A 19,329-nucleotide genomic window follows, 5' to 3' on the forward strand; every position below is an offset into this window, starting at 1 on the left:
CCGTACACACGGCTCCACTCCATACATCTCATGCACACACGGCTCCGCTCCGTACACCTCATACACATTCAGCTTTTCACCATACACCTCATACACATTCAGCTCCGCTCCATGCACCTTGTATACATTCAACTCCACTCCATACACCTCGTACACATTCAGTTCCGCTCCATACACCTCGTACACACTCAGCTCCGCTCCATACACCTCGTACACATTCAGCTCTGCTCCATACACCTCATACACACACGGCTCCACTCCGTACACCTCGTACACATTCAGCTCCGCTCCATACACCTCATACACATTCAGCTCCGCTCCATACACCTCATACACACACGGCTGCGCTCCATACACCTTGTACACATTCAGCTCTGCTCCATACACCTCGTACACACACGGCTCTGCTCCATACACCTTGTACACATTCAACTCCGCTCCATACACCTCGTACACACACGGCTCCGCTCCATACACCTCATACACACATGGCTCTGCTCCATACACCTCATACACATTCAGCTCCACTCCATACACCTCACACACACACGGCTCTGCTCCATACACCTCGTACACATTCAGCTCTGCTCCATACACCTCATACACACACAGCTCCACTCCATACACAGTGTATGGAGCGGAGCTGAATGTGTACGAGGTGTATGGAGCAGAGCCATGTGTGTATGAGGTGTACCGAGCGGAGCCACGCGTGTGTGTGTATACGAGGTCTACCAAGCAGAGCCGCGTGTGTGTACGAGGTGCACCGAGCAGAGCCGCGTGTGTGTGTCTGTGTACAAAGTGTACCGAGCGGAGCCTCAGCCGCGTGTGTGTGTGTACCGAGTGGAGCTGCTTGTAATTTTTGAGTAGAGCAATTGTGCCATGATTTGCTGTCTCATTATAAGCACATGATGATACAGTGACTTTCACAGGGGCTTAGGCTTAGCCCTTTTATGCGTGGGGAAAAAAGCAGCCACATTGATTAGCGTCGTCACCCTCTCCCAGGGAGCTGCAGCTGCTCCTCCTCCGCAAGGCACTGGAGTGAGTCATCTGTGACATGGACTACTCACTGATCTGCATCTGTCGCTCTGCAATCACACAGCAGTGAGCACTGAGCAGCCGAGGCAAACAGAGGCTGTGAGTGTGTCCATCCAACCCTGCTCAGCCCCACTCATTCCACGCACGATTACTAGCCAGGCTTTAGCTCCAGTCCACTGGTCTGCTGCTTACATTGTTGCCGGTACCCAGGCTGTGTTCAGCTGTTACGTACACCTCAAAGAAGTGTCCCCTCTCTCTCCCTCTCTGAACTGAACCGCACAGTGACGCACACTGGAAGACTCAGGAACATACGGAAGGGCAAGGGACGTGGCCTAACACAAGGGGGCGTGTGACGGCAGCTTCTCCTGTTGTCTGCGGGAAGCAGAGTGTCCCGTGCAGGACAATGGGGCAAAGCATCAAAACCGGAACAGTCCCGCACAATGAGGGACGGTTGGGAGCTATGGGTTTAGATAGATGGATAGCTAGACAGACAGATAGATAGACGTATATGTGAGATATATAATTAGTGCCTTGCGGTGTAGTTTACTGTTCATGTATTAACTAGAGATGAGCGAATCTTTCAAGGTTTAGTTCAGTTGAATTCGCCGAATGTTTAAATGTTCACCGAACAGTTTGATGAACGTACCTGAACCCCATTAAATTCTATGGGAGGGCAATCCAAATGTATACACAACAACTTAAAAGGTGACAAAAAGCTTCCTAAACTGCTAAAATTAGGGGCAGACACTAGTGATGAGCGAGTATAGTCGTTGCTCGGGTGGTCTCCGAGTATTTGTGATTGCTCAGAGATTTCATTTTTGTTGACGCAGCTGCATGATTTGTGGCTGCTACACAGCTTGAATACATGTGGAGATTCCCTAGCAACCAGGCAACCCCCACATGTACTCAGGTTGGATGCATCGAAAAAAACTAAATCTCCAAGCACTCACAAATACTTGGAGACCACCCGAGCGTGCTCGACAAAACCCGAGCAACGAGTACACATCATCACTAGCAGACACCATGAAAAGTGGGTACAATTGAAACACAGTACAAATTTGCAAATGGCACAGCAGCAGTCAGCCATGGGTCATGCATGAAGTATCGGAGTCTGGCCCAGCACTTATAGCTTGGAATTGAAGTTTCAATGTGGACCTGGTGGTTAACCACTTTCCGACATTGGGCGTAATAATACGTCAATGTCAGAAACCCTTCCATTGATGTGAGCTCCGGCGCTGAGCCCACATCTTTTCCGGCACATCAGCTGTTTTGAACAGCTGACATTTGCCTCTAACAGCCGCGGGTGGAATCACGACCTAGGCGCAGCTGTTAACTAGTTAAATGCCACTGTCAAACTCTGACAGCGGCATTTAACATGCTCTTCCGGTAAGCGTGTCAGAAATCCCACCCAAAAGATCGTAGCTACACCAAAATAGTATCTTTAAAAATGTCAGCTTCGCGCACAAAAAATAAGCCCTCACCCAATCTGAGATGACAAGAAATGGATATGCTATGGGTATCGGAAAATGGAGCAATTTTTTTTTTAACAAAGTTTGGAATATTTTTTCACAACTTAGATAAAAAAAAAAACCTAGACATTTTTAGCAGTTAGTTGACACAGTAAAAAAGCAAAACAAAAAACAATTGTGGAATTCCATTTTTTTGTAATTTCACCGTACTTGGATTTTTTTCCCATTTTCCAGTACATGATATGTTAAAACCAATGGTGTCGTTCAAAAGTACAACACGTCCTGCAAAAAATCAAGCCCTCACATGGCCATATTGACCGCAAAATAAAAAGTTATGGCTTTGGGAAGAAGGGGAGCAAAAAAACCCTGCAAAAACGAAAATGCCTCCAGTCATGAAGGGGTTAAGGGAGCAGTGTAAGCCTTCGTAGCTGGGAGCCCTGATACCTCATGCAACACCTACTATTTTTTTTTATTACAGCCACACTCAGATGGCACAAATATCAGTTTCATACAGTACTATTGGTGGAAAAATGGAAAGAAAGTAACACAAGTTGTTGATTGATAAATTGACTCATGGTAGAACTATTTTTAATGGCACAGAAGCAGTCAGCAATGGGCCATGCATGAGATATCAGGGTCTGGCCCAGCACTTACAGCTTGGAACTGAAGTCTCAATGAGGACCTGGTGGTTCAGGGAGTGGTGTAAGCCTTCATAGTTGGGAGCGCTGATACCTTATGCAACATGTCCAATTTTTAATTTTTTATTCCAGCCACTCTCAGATGGTGCAAACATCCGTTTCATACAGTACTATTGGTGGAAAAATGGAAGGAAAGTAACACAGATAGTTGACTGAACGTAAGGGCAGGCCTGCCTGTCTGGTAGCCCTACTTACACAGGTAACCCACCAGATGGAGACCCAACTTGGAGTCTCCACATTTTGAAAAATTATTCTCACACACCACTAAAATGACATCAATTTCCACAGAGTAGAAACAGTATAATAGGTCTCTGACACACCCTCCACCACAGGCAACCCACTGACCTATCTTGGAGTCTCCACATTTCAAAAAAATGTTTGTAACATCAGCAGCAGTAGCAAAAGCAGACACAGAAGACACCAAAAAGGTGGCATAGACTGCAATAATGCTAGATCAATGCATGATACCAACAATACACCAATGCCTAGTCTGCCAAGTCTGCGAGTGGGATGCAAAAGTCATTGAAGATCTATAACATGTTCATTTTGATGAAAGTAAGGTGGTCTATACTTTAAGGGGACTGTTGGATGTGCTTATCTGTCAGGACACCTTTAGCAGCGCTGAAGAAACTCTCTGAGAGAACACTGGCTGCTGACCATGACAAAACTTATATAAAGCCAGGAGGAACCCAGTAAACTTAAAATATAACTTTTAATTATCTCTTCTAAAACATTTTCCGATGGACAAAACAAAACAAAGTGCATATAGTGCTCAAAACAACCAGTGCTCAATTAAAAAAAATGGTTTGATCTCACCACATCAGTCGCTTGTTCAGGAGCATCCAAACGTACATACGGAAGCACGGGGAATAAAGTATATGAGTATGCAGAGTAACTATACTACCCGGTCGTGCCCCTGTACTGCTCCCGTCCTGACAAGGACAGTACCCAAGTCAGACTAAATCTTGTACCCACCATAAACAGAGATAAACATCCCTACGCGTTTCCTCTCCCATAGGGGAGACTCCTCAGGGGAACAAAAAGAATTCGGGGGTATACCTCTAAAACTGTATGTAATTAAGAGGTGTATAGCCCCTGCATTGGCAGGTGGCTACTATGTGTCCAGTGCACCTGACTTTTGGTGTGGACTATGGTATGGTGAGATGCATTCAGGGCCTTGCCCCCTCATATAGTCTCTCCTCCTTTTCATCCTAATTGCATGGCGTCCTACCTCACTTCCGGTCCCTGATTAACCGGGTGCTCTCAGCGTTCTATTGCCATAGCAACGCATGGTGTGTTACTGCGACAGGATTTGAATAGTCGCTTCTTTTACCAAGCGTCACAGGCATTATGTTGCCTTAGCAGCCCATAACCCGGTAATCCGGCTGGTCCCTTCATTACTCTCTGTACGGATTATGCGCCACCATTTCACTATATCTCCATTTCCGGTTCAAGGCGCTAAGCACTTACGCTATTGCGCAATAATGTTCTAGGCGTTATGTTACCACGCCGATCCATAATCCGATTTACCACTGCCATGCATGCGGGCTCCATGCCGAACCTGAAATTAACTCCACTTCCTGTTAGCCGCACCAGTCGTTTCCCCTCCTGCGCAGTACCGCCCCACAAGCGACCTCCATCTGCGTCCCCGCTTCCATGACTACCGTCCGTCATGGCTATGCGTGTGCGCGTGCGCATATTTCTCCGGCCAATACCGGTCCCTGCTTCTATGACAGAAATCTGTCAAGGCTCGCGCATGCGTCCTCAGGTCCCGCAACTCCATGATTCGCTGGCGGGTACATTGTGTGTACCTAATCTCTCAGTACACATCCGGACATTGTGCCATTTAATTGATAATAAACAGGACGTACTACTATATTCGCATGGTAATTCTACTTCCCAAATCGGCAAAATCAGCCCATAAATACTTATAAACCCCAATCCAAAAGGGGAGAGACAGGGAAGGGAAGGAGGAGGGAGGAGGAGGGGAAGGAGATAGGATAAAGCGCCGCTATACCGGGACCTATGAAGATGTCAAAATAAGAGAAGATAATTGATACAGGGGGGAAAAAGCCCCTCTGAATATATCCATAGAAAATATTAAACACAAAACTCTCCTTTATTCGTCCCCCCAAGATTAGGTAGGAGAAAAGTATTTATTTCCAGGAAATGGCAATGGCTCATGACCCCAACATCCCAATGGATGAAACTCATCCTGTTTTTATGACTAGCAATTCCCTGACAGCCGAAACACCAACTCCAACCCATTAACCCATTAAGCACCAAAGAAGGGGATACAGATATCCAACCCCCCAATTTCTCAAAGAAAACAACTATAATTTAACTGCTCATTTAGACCCTCCGGATGACAAGTATGGAGGCGAAAAATCCACCTAGATTCCTTTTGGAGCAGGAGCCTATCATAGTCTCCTCCTCTTCTGGGTGGTTTCACTTTCTCGATACCCATAAATTGTATGGCCTTCCTGTCCCCATTATGCATAACATTAACATGTCTGGCCACTGAAGTCTCCCTTCTGTTACGAATGTCTCCCAGGTGTTCACCTATCCTTCTCCTGAATTCTCTGCAAGTTTTCCCTACATAGGCCTTCCCACATCTGCACATGATCCGATAGATGATCCCTTTTGTTTTGCAATTGATGAAATCCCTGATCTCAAACGATTCACCAATACCTTCGAACCTCTTTCCCACTGTTACATGCTCACAGGCCATACAGTTACCACAGCGATAACATCCACAAGTCTTTCCTGGTAACCAGGTTTCTCTGATATTAGGTGTAACAAAGTGGCTGCGTACCAATCGATTTCCAATAGTCTTACTCTTTCTGTACGTGATAAGGGGTCTTTCACCTACAAACTCTCTGATGTCTTCGTCCATCTGAAGAATACCCCAATGTTTTTGTACCACTTGTCTGACCATTTGGGCCCCATTATCATAGGTACAGATGAGTCTGGCTTTTTCATTTGAATGTTCAATTCTCTTTTTGGGTACCATCAAATCCCTCCTATCTTGTTCCTTTGCATATTTGAATGCTTCCCTCAATATTCGATCAGGGTACCCTCTGGTCAGGAACCTACGACGCAGGTCATCCGCCTTGATCTTAAAGTCCCTAGTATTGGAACAATTTCTTTTTAGGCGTAGATATTGGCCCTTAGGTATGCCCTTCCTCAGGGGATATGGATGGTGGCTTTCCCATTTCAAAAAAGAGTTGGTGGAAGTGGGTTTTCGAAAGATGGTAGTTTCTAATATACCCCCATTTGTGGGTTTCGTAATTAGAACATCGAGAAAAGCAAGTCTCGAAGGGTCCACTTCATAGGTGAATCTGAGGCCTATCTCATTCTGATTGAGTAGATCTATAAACTCCTTAAAATCAGAGATGGCACCCCGCCATAAAATGAAAACATCGTCTATAAATCTCACCCATAAATCTATCTTGCTGGTGAAATGCACAGATCTATCCGAAAACACGATGGTGTCCTCCCACCAGCCCAGGAACAGGTTTGCGTAACTTGGCGCACATGGATTACCCATGGCGGTGCCCCTGAGCTGGTGGAGGACCTTACCATCAAAAGTGAAATAATTGTTCAACAAAACAAATTCAAGGAGAGAGATGACCAATTCATTGTGGGGGGCATATTGGCATCCCCTTGTGCCCAAAAAATGTTTAACGCCAAGAATCCCAAAATTGTGTGGGATTGATGAATATAAGGCCTCAATGTCAATACTTGCCAGAAGTACTTCAGGTTCCACACATACACTGTCCAATTTACTCAGAAGGTCAGCCGTATCCCTCAGGTGCGATGGCAATGCACTCACAAAGGGTCTGAGGATTTCGTCCAGATAATTACCCACATTTTGGCTAATACTCCCGATCCCTGATACAATGGGTCTTCCCTTAAGAGGGTGTAGGCCCTTATGCAGTTTTGGAAGTGCATAGAACGTAGCCATCACCGGGTACTTAGGGAGGAGATAGTCATACTCCTCCTGGCTAATCAGTTTTTTGTTTAAAGCCCCATCCAATATGTTTTTAAATTTATCTGTTGTAGTGTCCATCTGGTAACCTCTAATCTGAGTATACGTGGCCGTATCATTTAATAGGGAGAGACACATATCCCTATATCCCCCCACATTCATAACGACCACGTTTCCCCCTTTGTCGGAGGGTTTGATCACTATAGATGTGTCTCTCTCCAAACCCCGGAGAGACTCCATCTGATTTTTTGTAAGATTGTATCTAATATGGGAACTCTCATTTTGTTTGATTTCTTCCGTGGTCAGTTGGAGAAACACATCTATAGCAGAAACATCCCCCCCCATTGGTGGCATCCTAGTACTCTTCTTTTTTGAATTGAACATTCAAATGAAAAAGCCAGACTCATCTGTACCTATGATAATGGGGCCCAAATGGTCAGACAAGTGGTACAAAAACATTGGGGTATTCTTCAGATGGACGAAGACATCAGAGAGTTTGTAGGTGAAAGACCCCTTATCACGTACAGAAAGAGTAAGACTATTGGAAATCGATTGGTACGCAGCCACTTTGTTACACCTACTATCAGAGAAACCTGGTTACCAGGAAAGACTTGTGGATGTTATCGCTGTGGTAACTGTATGGCCTGTGAGCATGTAACAGTGGGAAAGAGGTTCGAAGGAATTGGTGAATCGTTTGAGATCAGGGATTTCATCAATTGCAAAACAAAAGGGATCATCTATCGGATCATGTGCAGATGTGGGAAGGCCTATGTAGGGAAAACTTGCAGAGAATTCAGGAGAAGGATAGGTGAACACCTGGGAGACATTCGTAACAGAAGGGAGACTTCAGTGGCCAGACATGTTAATGTTATGCATAATGGGGACAGGAAGGCCATACAATTTATGGGTATCGAGAAAGTGAAACCACCCAGAAGAGGAGGAGACTATGATAGGCTCCTGCTCCAAAAGGAATCTAGGTGGATTTTTCGCCTCCATACTTGTCATCCGGAGGGTCTAAATGAGCAGTTAAATTATAGTTGTTTTCTTTGAGAAATTGGGGGGTTGGATATCTGTATCCCCTTCTTTGGTGCTTAATGGGTTAATGGGTTGGAGTTGGTGTTTCGGCTGTCAGGGAATTGCTAGTCATAAAAACAGGATGAGTTTCATCCATTGGGATGTTGGGGTCATGAGCCATTGCCATTTCCTGGAAATAAATACTTTTCTCCTACCTAATCTTGGGGGGACGAATAAAGGAGAGTTTTGTGTTTAATATTTTCTATGGATATATTCAGAGGGGCTTTTTCCCCCCTGTATCAATTATCTTCTCTTATTTTGACATCTTCATAGGTCCCGGTATAGCGGCGCTTTATCCTATCTCCTTCCCCTCCTCCTCCCTCCTCCTTCCCTTCCCTGTCTCTCCCCTTTTGGATTGGGGTTTATAAGTATTTATGGGCTGATTTTGCCGATTTGGGAAGTAGAATTACCATGCGAATATAGTAGTACGTCCTGTTTATTATCAATTAAATGGCACAATGTCCGGATGTGTACTGAGAGATTAGGTACACACAATGTACCCGCCAGCGAATCATGGAGTTGCGGGACCTGAGGACGCATGCGCGAGCCTTGACAGATTTCTGTCATAGAAGCAGGGACCGGTATTGGCCGGAGAAATATGCGCACGCGCACACGCATAGCCATGACGGACGGTAGTCATGGAAGCGGGGACGCAGATGGAGGTCGCTTGTGGGGCGGTACTGCGCAGGAGGGGAAACGACTGGTGCGGCTAACAGGAAGTGGAGTTAATTTCAGGTTCGGCATGGAGCCCGCATGCATGGCAGTGGTAAATCGGATTATGGATCGGCGTGGTAACATAACGCCTAGAACATTATTGCGCAATAGCGTAAGTGCTTAGCGCCTTGAACCGGAAATGGAGATATAGTGAAATGGTGGCGCATAATCCGTACGGAGAGTAATGAAGGAACCAGCCGGATTACCGGGTTATGGGCTGCTAAGGCAACATAATGCCTGTGACGCTTGGTAAAAGAAGCGACTATTCAAATCCTGTCGCAGTAACACACCATGCGTTGCTATGGCAATAGAACGCTGAGAGCACCCGGTTAATCAGGGACCGGAAGTGAGGTAGGACGCCATGCAATTAGGATGAAAAGGAGGAGAGACTATATGAGGGGGCAAGGCCCTGAATGCATCTCACCATACCATAGTCCACACCAAAAGTCAGGTGCACTGGACACATAGTAGCCACCTGCCAATGCAGGGGCTATACACCTCTTAATTACATACAGTTTTAGAGGTATACCCCCGAATTCTTTTTGTTCCCCTGAGGAGTCTCCCCTATGGGAGAGGAAACGCGTAGGGATGTTTATCTCTGTTTATGGTGGGTACAAGATTTAGTCTGACTTGGGTACTGTCCTTGTCAGGACGGGAGCAGTACAGGGGCACGACCGGGTAGTATAGTTACTCTGCATACTCATATACTTTATTCCCCGTGCTTCCGTATGTACGTTTGGATGCTCCTGAACAAGCGACTGATGTGGTGAGATCAAACCATTTTTTTAATTGAGCACTGGTTGTTTTGAGCACTATATGCACTTTGTTTTGTTTTGTCCATCGGAAAATGTTTTAGAAGAGATAATTAAAAGTTATATTTTAAGTTTACTGGGTTCCTCCTGGCTTTATATATGTACTTCTATTAGAGGACCATCTAGGGGTTCCAAATACATGGTTACACCCTAGTTATTAGCTTTTGTGGTGCTATTTGTAGTCCTTCCCTGTTATGGCTGGCTTCCTGGCAACGGGACCAGATACTGACCTATGGCTCAGTGAAGCCAAAGACATTTTTTCAGAAAAAACCTTTGCCCAGAAAAAATATACTCCAACATATACAGCGGCATTTAAGGATTTGAATAAAATATATAAAGAACATACTAGCTCATGGTGGGAAATCCAGAGCCTTGAAACATACATTAAGAATAATATAGTACCGAGGGGATTACGCATCACCCTACTGCCGGCCCCCCGGTGTCGGAGTTCTCAGCTACTAAGTCTCTGGGAAAAGGAAGCAACGAATAGCTCCTTAAGATTTATGAATTTACTGGTTATAGAGGAAAAAAATAATTTTGAGAAGTTAAATACAAAATTAAAAGAACAGATTGAGATAGTCAATAAATTCAAAGGTGAAAGTGACTTTGGGGTGAAGGAAACACAATTACAGAACTCAATTGAAAAATTCCAGTATAAATTAAAAGAGAGGAAACATAAACAATTTCTAAGGGATCTCCAGGATTTCCGGGACAATAAAATCTATCAGTTTCTGGGAGACCGTATAGAGAGAGGGGAAAGGGAAACAGACCTGTCCTCAACAGAAACGGACATCTCGGATTCAGAGACGAGACAGAGATCAACTCGTGGCCGGCAGAGGGGTAAAAACAGAGGCTACTCAAGAGGGGGTAACTTTCACCCAGTGTCTAGACCGGGTTTTTTAGACAGCACATACTCCCTGAGGAGCAGGAACCCATTCAACAGGGACTAGAGCTACAGGTGGTGAACCTATCGGATAAAAACATCAGTGAAGCAGAAATGACGGTACTAAGTAAGGGGCTATCCTTTATTCCCACCACAGACTTCTCTACCTTTGATTGCGTTAAAGATTTAAACCTGTTTGTCAGGAAATTAAGATGGCATACATTTTTTAAACAACAGAATAGGCGGATTTGCGCAGGACTGGACATCCCTGTGGATATATTCCAGGATGTGCAGCTCTTGGCCAATCTTGACCGTACACTGCCTTCCACAAGGGGTCAGGGTCCATTTTCATCTTTAAAAAAGAAGAGTACTAGGATGCCACCAATGGGGGGGGATGTTTCTGCTATAGATGTGTTTCTCCAACTGACCACGGAAGAAATCAAACAAAATGAGAGTTCCCATATTAGATACAATCTTACAAAAAATCAGATGGAGTCTCTCCGGGGTTTGGAGAGAGACACATCTATAGTGATCAAACCCTCCGACAAAGGGGGAAACGTGGTCGTTATGAATGTGGGGGGATATAGGGATATGTGTCTCTCCCTATTAAATGATACGGCCACGTATACTCAGATTAGAGGTTACCAGATGGACACTACAACAGATAAATTTAAAAACATATTGGATGGGGCTTTAAACAAAAAACTGATTAGCCAGGAGGAGTATGACTATCTCCTCCCTAAGTACCCGGTGATGGCTACGTTCTATGCACTTCCAAAACTGCATAAGGGCCTACACCCTCTTAAGGGAAGACCCATTGTATCAGGGATCGGGAGTATTAGCCAAAATGTGGGTAATTATCTGGACGAAATCCTCAGACCCTTTGTGAGTGCATTGCCATCGCACCTGAGGGATACGGCTGACCTTCTGAGTAAATTGGACAGTGTATGTGTGGAACCTGAAGTACTTCTGGCAAGTATTGACATTGAGGCCTTATATTCATCAATCCCACACAATTTTGGGATTCTTGGCGTTAAACATTTTTTGGGCACAAGGGGATGCCAATATGCCCCCCACAATGAATTGGTCATCTCTCTCCTTGAATTTGTTTTGTTGAACAATTATTTCACTTTTGATGGTAAGGTCCTCCACCAGCTCAGGGGCACCGCCATGGGTAATCCATGTGCGCCAAGTTACGCAAACCTGTTCCTGGGCTGGTGGGAGGACACCATCGTGTTTTCGGATAGATCTGTGCATTTCACCAGCAAGATAGATTTATGGGTGAGATTTATAGACGATGTTTTCATTTTATGGCGGGGTGCCATCTCTGATTTTAAGGAGTTTATAGATCTACTCAATCAGAATGAGATAGGCCTCAGATTCACCTATGAAGTGGACCCTTCGAGACTTGCTTTTCTCGATGTTCTAATTACGAAACCCACAAATGGGGGTATATTAGAAACTACCATCTTTCGAAAACCCACTTCCACCAACTCTTTTTTGAAATGGGAAAGCCACCATCCATATCCCCTGAGGAAGGGCATACCTAAGGGCCAATATCTACGCCTAAAAAGAAATTGTTCCAATACTAGGGACTTTAAGATCAAGGCGGATGACCTGCGTCGTAGGTTCCTGACCAGAGGGTACCCTGATCGAATATTGAGGGAAGCATTCAAATATGCAAAGGAACAAGATAGGAGGGATTTGATGGTACCCAAAAAGAGAATTGAACATTCAAATGAAAAAGCCAGACTCATCTGTACCTATGATAATGGGGCCCAAATGGTCAGACAAGTGGTACAAAAACATTGGGGTATTCTTCAGATGGACGAAGACATCAGAGAGTTTGTAGGTGAAAGACCCCTTATCACGTACAGAAAGAGTAAGACTATTGGAAATCGATTGGTACGCAGCCACTTTGTTACACCTACTATCAGAGAAACCTGGTTACCAGGAAAGACTTGTGGATGTTATCGCTGTGGTAACTGTATGGCCTGTGAGCATGTAACAGTGGGAAAGAGGTTCGAAGGTATTGGTGAATCATTTGAGATCAGGGATTTCATCAATTGCAAAACAAAAGGGATCATCTATCGGATCATGTGCAGATGTGGGAAGGCCTATGTAGGGAAAACTTGCAGAGAATTCAGGAGAAGGATAGGTGAACACCTGGGAGACATTCGTAACAGAAGGGAGACTTCAGTGGCCAGACATGTTAATGTTATGCATAATGGGGACAGGAAGGCCATACAATTTATGGGTATCGAGAAAGTGAAACCACCCAGAAGAGGAGGAGACTATGATAGGCTCCTGCTCCAAAAGGAATCTAGGTGGATTTTTCGCCTCCATACTTGTCATCCGGAGGGTCTAAATGAGCAGTTAAATTATAGTTGTTTTCTTTGAGAAATTGGGGGGTTGGATATCTGTATCCCCTTCTTTGGTGCTTAATGGGTTAATGGGTTGGAGTTGGTGTTTCGGCTGTCAGGGAATTGCTAGTCATAAAAACAGGATGAGTTTCATCCATTGGGATGTTGGGGTCATGAGCCATTGCCATTTCCTGGAAATAAATACTTTTCTCCTACCTAATCTTGGGGGGACGAATAAAGGAGAGTTTTGTGTTTAATATTTTCTATGGATATATTCAGAGGGGCTTTTTCCCCCCTGTATCAATTATCTTCTCTTATTTTGACATCTTCATAGGTCCCGGTATAGCGGCGCTTTATCCTATCTCCTTCCCCTCCTCCTCCCTCCTCCTTCCCTTCCCTGTCTCTCCCCTTTTGGATTGGGGTTTATAAGTATTTATGGGCTGATTTTGCCGATTTGGGAAGTAGAATTACCATGCGAATATAGTAGTACGTCCTGTTTATTATCAATTAAATGGCACAATGTCCGGATGTGTACTGAGAGATTAGGTACACACAATGTACCCGCCAGCGAATCATGGAGTTGCGGGACCTGAGGACGCATGCGCGAGCCTTGACAGATTTCTGTCATAGAAGCAGGGACCGGTATTGGCCGGAGAAATATGCGCACGCGCACACGCATAGCCATGACGGACGGTAGTCATGGAAGCGGGGACGCAGATGGAGGTCGCTTGTGGGGCGGTACTGCGCAGGAGGGGAAACGACTGGGGATTCAAGCTTCAGGAGGCTAATTTGCATATTCCAGGTGCCTTCTGGGAGAAGCGAAGTCTCCCTAAGCTAGAAGATCGTTGGGTACAGCCGGGACCAGCTGCTTCGAAAGCATCACCAAACGAATTTTTGCCTGTAGGACATTATTGCAAGAGAGCTTGGCTGAGTAGATTACACAAGAAGGAAAACACACAGCAAGTCAGCAGGATCTAGGAGCAACATGGCAGATGTGACAACCTACATGGTGAGCTGCAGCATGTGCTACATGTTCACAGATCGACCAGAAGAAGAATCCAATTTCACCTGTCAGAAGTGTAGACTAGTGGCCCTTTTAGAAGAAAAGGTGCGGGGTCTGGAAGAAAGAATAGCAACTTTGAAACTCATCAAAGAGAATGAAGACTTTCTAGACAGAACAGAAGCATCTCTACTGGTCACAGAAGGTGCAAAAAGTGTCAGAGAACCTCCAAAAGCAGATGAGTGGAAGCATGTGACCAAAAGAAGCAAGAAGACCATGGAGAAATCACCAACCACAACCACACAACTGAAGAACCGATATCAAATCTTTGTAGAGGATGAAGATGGCACACCTAAGAATGAAGCAATACCAGCAAGCAAAAAAGAAAAGGGCACACAGCAACAAGTGACAGCAAAAAGTACAGCCAAGAAGCAACGAAGAGTGGTGGTGGTGGGAGACTCACTACTGAGAGGTACCGAAGCAGCCATCTGCAGACCGGACATAACTGCAAGAGAAGTATGCTGCCTTCCAGGTGCGATGATCAAGGATGTGACCGATAGGATACCAAAGCTCTTCAGCTCCAAGGACGTCCACCCATTTCTTCTGATACATGTTGGCACCAATGACACGGCAAGGAAGGACCTACCGACAATCTGCAAGGACTTTGAAGAGTTGGGGAAGAAAGTAAAGGAACTGGATGCACAGGTAGTTTTTTCTTCTATCCTTCCAGTAGACGGGCATGGCACCAGGAGATGGAACAGGATCCTTGATGCAAACAACTGGCTAAGACGATGGTGCAGACAACAAGGATTTGGATTCCTGGACCACGGTGTGAATTACTGGTATGATGGACTCCTCGCCAGAGACGGACTACACCTCAACAAACCTGGGAAACACACATTCGCCAGAAGACTCGCTACACTCATCAGGAGGGCGTTAAACTAGAAGAAGAGGGGACGGGAAGAAAAACATTAGACTCGAACAAAGACGACCCAGGAAAACATACTCAGAAGGGAGGTAAGAACATTTCTAAAACAATCCACAGTGAGGAGATTGGAACAAAACAAAATCCTCTAAACTGCATGCTCGCAAACGCCAGAAGCCTGACAAACAAGATGGAAGAACTAGAAGCAGAAATATCTACAGGTAACTTTGACATAGTGGGAATAACCGAGACATGGTTAGATGAAAGCTATGACTGGGCAGTTAACTTACAGGGTTACAGTCTGTTTAGAAAGGATCGTAAAAATCGGAGAGGAGGAGGGGTTTGTCTCTATGTAAAGTCTTGTCTAAAGTCCACTTTAAGGGAGGATATTAGCGAAGGGAATGAGGATGTCGAGTCCATATGGGTTGAAATTCATGGAGGGAAAAATGGTAACAAAATTCTCATTGGGGTCTGTTACAAACCCCCAAATATAACAGAAAGCATGGAAAGTCTACTTCTAAAGCAGATAGATGAAGCTGCAACCCATAATGAGGTCCTGGTTATGGGGGACTTTAACTACCCGGATATTAACTGGGAAACAGAAACCTGTGAAACCCATAAAGGCAACAGGTTTCTGCTAATAACCAAGAAAAATTATCTTTCACAATTGGTGCAGAATCCAACCAGAGGAGCAGCACTTTTAGACCTAATACTATCTAATAGACCTGACAGAATAACAAATCTGCAGGTGGTCGGGCATCTAGGAAATAGCGACCACAATATTGTACAATTTCACCTGTCTTTCACTAGGGGGACTTGTCAGGGAGTCACAAAAACACTGAACTTTAGGAAGGCAAAGTTTGACCAGCTTAGAGATGCCCTTAATCTGGTAGACTGGGACAATATCCTCAGAAATAAGAATACAGATAATAAATGGGAAATGTTTAAGAACATCCTAAATAGGCAGTGTAAGCGGTTTATACCTTGTGGGAATAAAAGGACTAGAAATAGGAAAAACCCAATGTGGCTAAACAAAGAAGTAAGACAGGCAATTAACAGTAAAAAGAAAGCATTTGCACTACTAAAGCAGGATGGCACCATTGAAGCTCTAAAAAACTATAGGGAGAAGAATACTTTATCTAAAAAACTAATTAAAGCTGCCAAAAAGGAAACAGAGAAGCACATTGCTAAGGAGAGTAAAACTAATCCCAAACTGTTCTTCAACTATATCAATAGTAAAAGAATAAAAACTGAAAATGTAGGCCCCTTAAAAAATAGTGAGGAAAGAATGGTTGTAGATGACGAGGAAAAAGCTAACATATTAAACACCTTCTTCTCCACGGTATTCACGGTGGAAAATGAAATGCTAGGTGAAATCCCAAGAAACAATGAAAACCCTATATTAAGGGTCACCAATCTAACCCAAGAAGAGGTGCGAAACCGGCTAAATAAGATTAAAATAGATAAATCTCCGGGTCCGGATGGCATACACCCACGAGTACTAAGAGAACTAAGTAATGTAATAGATAAACCATTATTTCTTATTTTTAGTGACTCTATAGCGACAGGGTCTGTTCCGCAGGACTGGCGCATAGCAAATGTGGTGCCAATATTCAAAAAGGGCTCTAAAAGTGAACCTGGAAATTATAGGCCAGTAAGTCTAACCTCTATTGTTGGTAAAATATTTGAAGGGTTTCTGAGGGATGTTATTCTGGATTATCTCAATGAGAATAACTGTTTAACTCCATATCAGCATGGGTTTATGAGAAATCGCTCCTGTCAAACCAATCTAATCAGTTTTTATGAAGAGGTAAGCTATAGGCTGGACCACGGTGAGTCATTGGACGTGGTATATCTCGATTTTTCCAAAGCGTTTGATACCGTGCCGCACAAGAGGTTGGTACACAAAATGAGAATGCTTGGTCTGGGGGAAAATGTGTGTAAATGGGTTAGTAACTGGCTTAGTGATAGAAAGCAGAGGGTGGTTATAAATGGTATAGTCTCTAACTGGGTCGCTGTGACCAGTGGGGTACCGCAGGGGTCAGTATTGGGACCTGTTCTCTTCAACATATTCATTAATGATCTGGTAGAAGGTTTACACAGTAAAATATCGATATTTGCAGATGATACAAAACTATGTAAAGCAGTTAATACAAGAGAAGATAGTATTCTGCTACAGATGGATCTGGATAAGTTGGAAACTTGGGCTGAAAGGTGGCAGATGAGGTTTAACAATGATAAATGTAAGGTTATACACATGGGAAGAGGGAATCAATATCACCATTACACACTGAACGGGAAACCACTGGGTAAATCTGACAGGGAGAAGGACTTGGGGATCCTAGTTAATGATAAACTTACCTGGAGCAGCCAGTGCCAGGCAGCAGCTGCCAAGGCAAACAGGATCATGGGGTGCATTAAAAGAGGTCTGGATACACATGATGAGAGCATTATACTGCCTCTGTACAAATCCCTAGTTAGACCGCACATGGAGTACTGTGTCCAGTTTTGGGCACCGGTGCTCAGGAAGGATATAATGGAACTAGAGAGAGTACAAAGGAGGGCAACAAAATTAATAAAGGGGATGGGAGAACTACAATACCCAGATAGATTAGCGAAATTAGGATTATTTAGTCTAGAAAAAAGACGACTGAGGGGCGATCTAATAACCATGTATAAGTATATAAGGGGACAATACAAATATCTCGCTGAGGATCTGTTTATACCAAGGAAGGTGACGGGCACAAGGGGGCATTCTTTGCGTCTGGAGGAGAGAAGGTTTTTCCACCAACATAGAAGAGGATTCTTTACTGTTAGGGCAGTGAGAATCTGGAATTGCTTGCCTGAGGAGGTGGTGATGGCGAACTCAGTCGAGGGGTTCAAGAGAGGCCTGGATGTCTTCCTGGAGCAGAACAATATTGTATCATACAATTATTAGGTTCTGTAGAAGGACGTAGATCTGGGGATTTATTATGATGGAATATAGGCTGAACTGGATGGACAAATGTCTTTTTTCGGCCTTACTAACTATGTTACTATGTTACTATGTTACTATGACTGGTGCGGCTAACAGGAAGTGGAGTTAATTTCAGGTTCGGCATGGAGCCCGCATGCATGGCAGTGGTAAATCGGATTATGGATCGGCGTGGTAACATAACGCCTAGAACATTATTGCGCAATAGCGTAAGTGCTTAGCGCCTTGAACCGGAAATGGAGATATAGTGAAATGGTGGCGCATAATCCGTACGGAGAGTAATGAAGGGACCAGCCGGATTACCGGGTTATGGGCTGCTAAGGCAACATAATGCCTGTGACGCTTGGTAAAAGAAGCGACTATTCAAATCCTGTCGCAGTAACACACCATGCGTTGCTATGGCAATAGAACGCTGAGAGCACCCGGTTAATCAGGGACCGGAAGTGAGGTAGGACGCCATGCAATTAGGATGAAAAGGAGGAGAGACTATATGAGGGGGCAAGGCCCTGAATGCATCTCACCATACCATAGTCCACACCAAAAGTCAGGTGCACTGGACACATAGTAGCCACCTGCCAATGCAGGGGCTATACACCTCTTAATTACATACAGTTTTAGAGGTATACCCCCGAATTCTTTTTGTTCCCCTGAGGAGTCTCCCCTATGGGAGAGGAAACGCGTAGGGATGTTTATCTCTGTTTATGGTGGGTACAAGATTTAGTCTGACTTGGGTACTGTCCTTGTCAGGACGGGAGCAGTACAGGGGCACGACCGGGTAGTATAGTTACTCTGCATACTCATATACTTTATTCCCCGTGCTTCCGTATGTACGTTTGGATGCTCCTGAACAAGCGACTGATGTGGTGAGATCAAACCATTTTTTTAATTGAGCACTGGTTGTTTTGAGCACTATATGCACTTTGTTTTGTTTTGTCCATCGGAAAATGTTTTAGAAGAGATAATTAAAAGTTATATTTTAAGTTTACTGGGTTCCTCCTGGCTTTATATATGTACTTCTATTAGAGGACCATCTAGGGGTTCCAAATACATGGTTACACCCTAGTTATTAGCTTTTGTGGTGCCATGACAAAACTTCCAAGGCGTAACAGGTGAGCTCAGAACACTCTTCCATTTTTGAAGACCAAAATTCAAAATGTCCAAACCCCCTCTGAGGGCATTGATATTGAGCTCCAGATACTCCTGCACCATCCTCTCCAGTCATTCACAACGTGTTAAACTTGTACTCTGTTTTGCTGGTGCACGGGATCTTTTAAAAAAAAGTGTGAAACGACTCACAGAAATTGCTTATGCCACTTCCACTGCTAATGTTTTTGTGATGATGATGTTTGATGTTTTGATTGTCTAAAAGCGTGTTTCGATACTTCAGCATG

At 44.4% G+C, this 19,329-nt stretch overlaps 1 protein-coding gene across 4 annotated transcripts in view; it reads left to right on the forward strand.

Moving 5' to 3' along the window:
- Positions 1-19,329, forward strand: part of LOC138665323 (glycine N-acyltransferase-like) — a 161,300-nt gene that overhangs the window by 124,482 nt on the left and 17,489 nt on the right. The gene's annotated exons all lie outside the window — the stretch shown is intronic.

Source organism: Ranitomeya imitator, chromosome 2, assembly GCF_032444005.1.
Source record: "Ranitomeya imitator isolate aRanImi1 chromosome 2, aRanImi1.pri, whole genome shotgun sequence".
Classification (NCBI taxonomy): domain Eukaryota; kingdom Metazoa; phylum Chordata; class Amphibia; order Anura; family Dendrobatidae; genus Ranitomeya; species Ranitomeya imitator.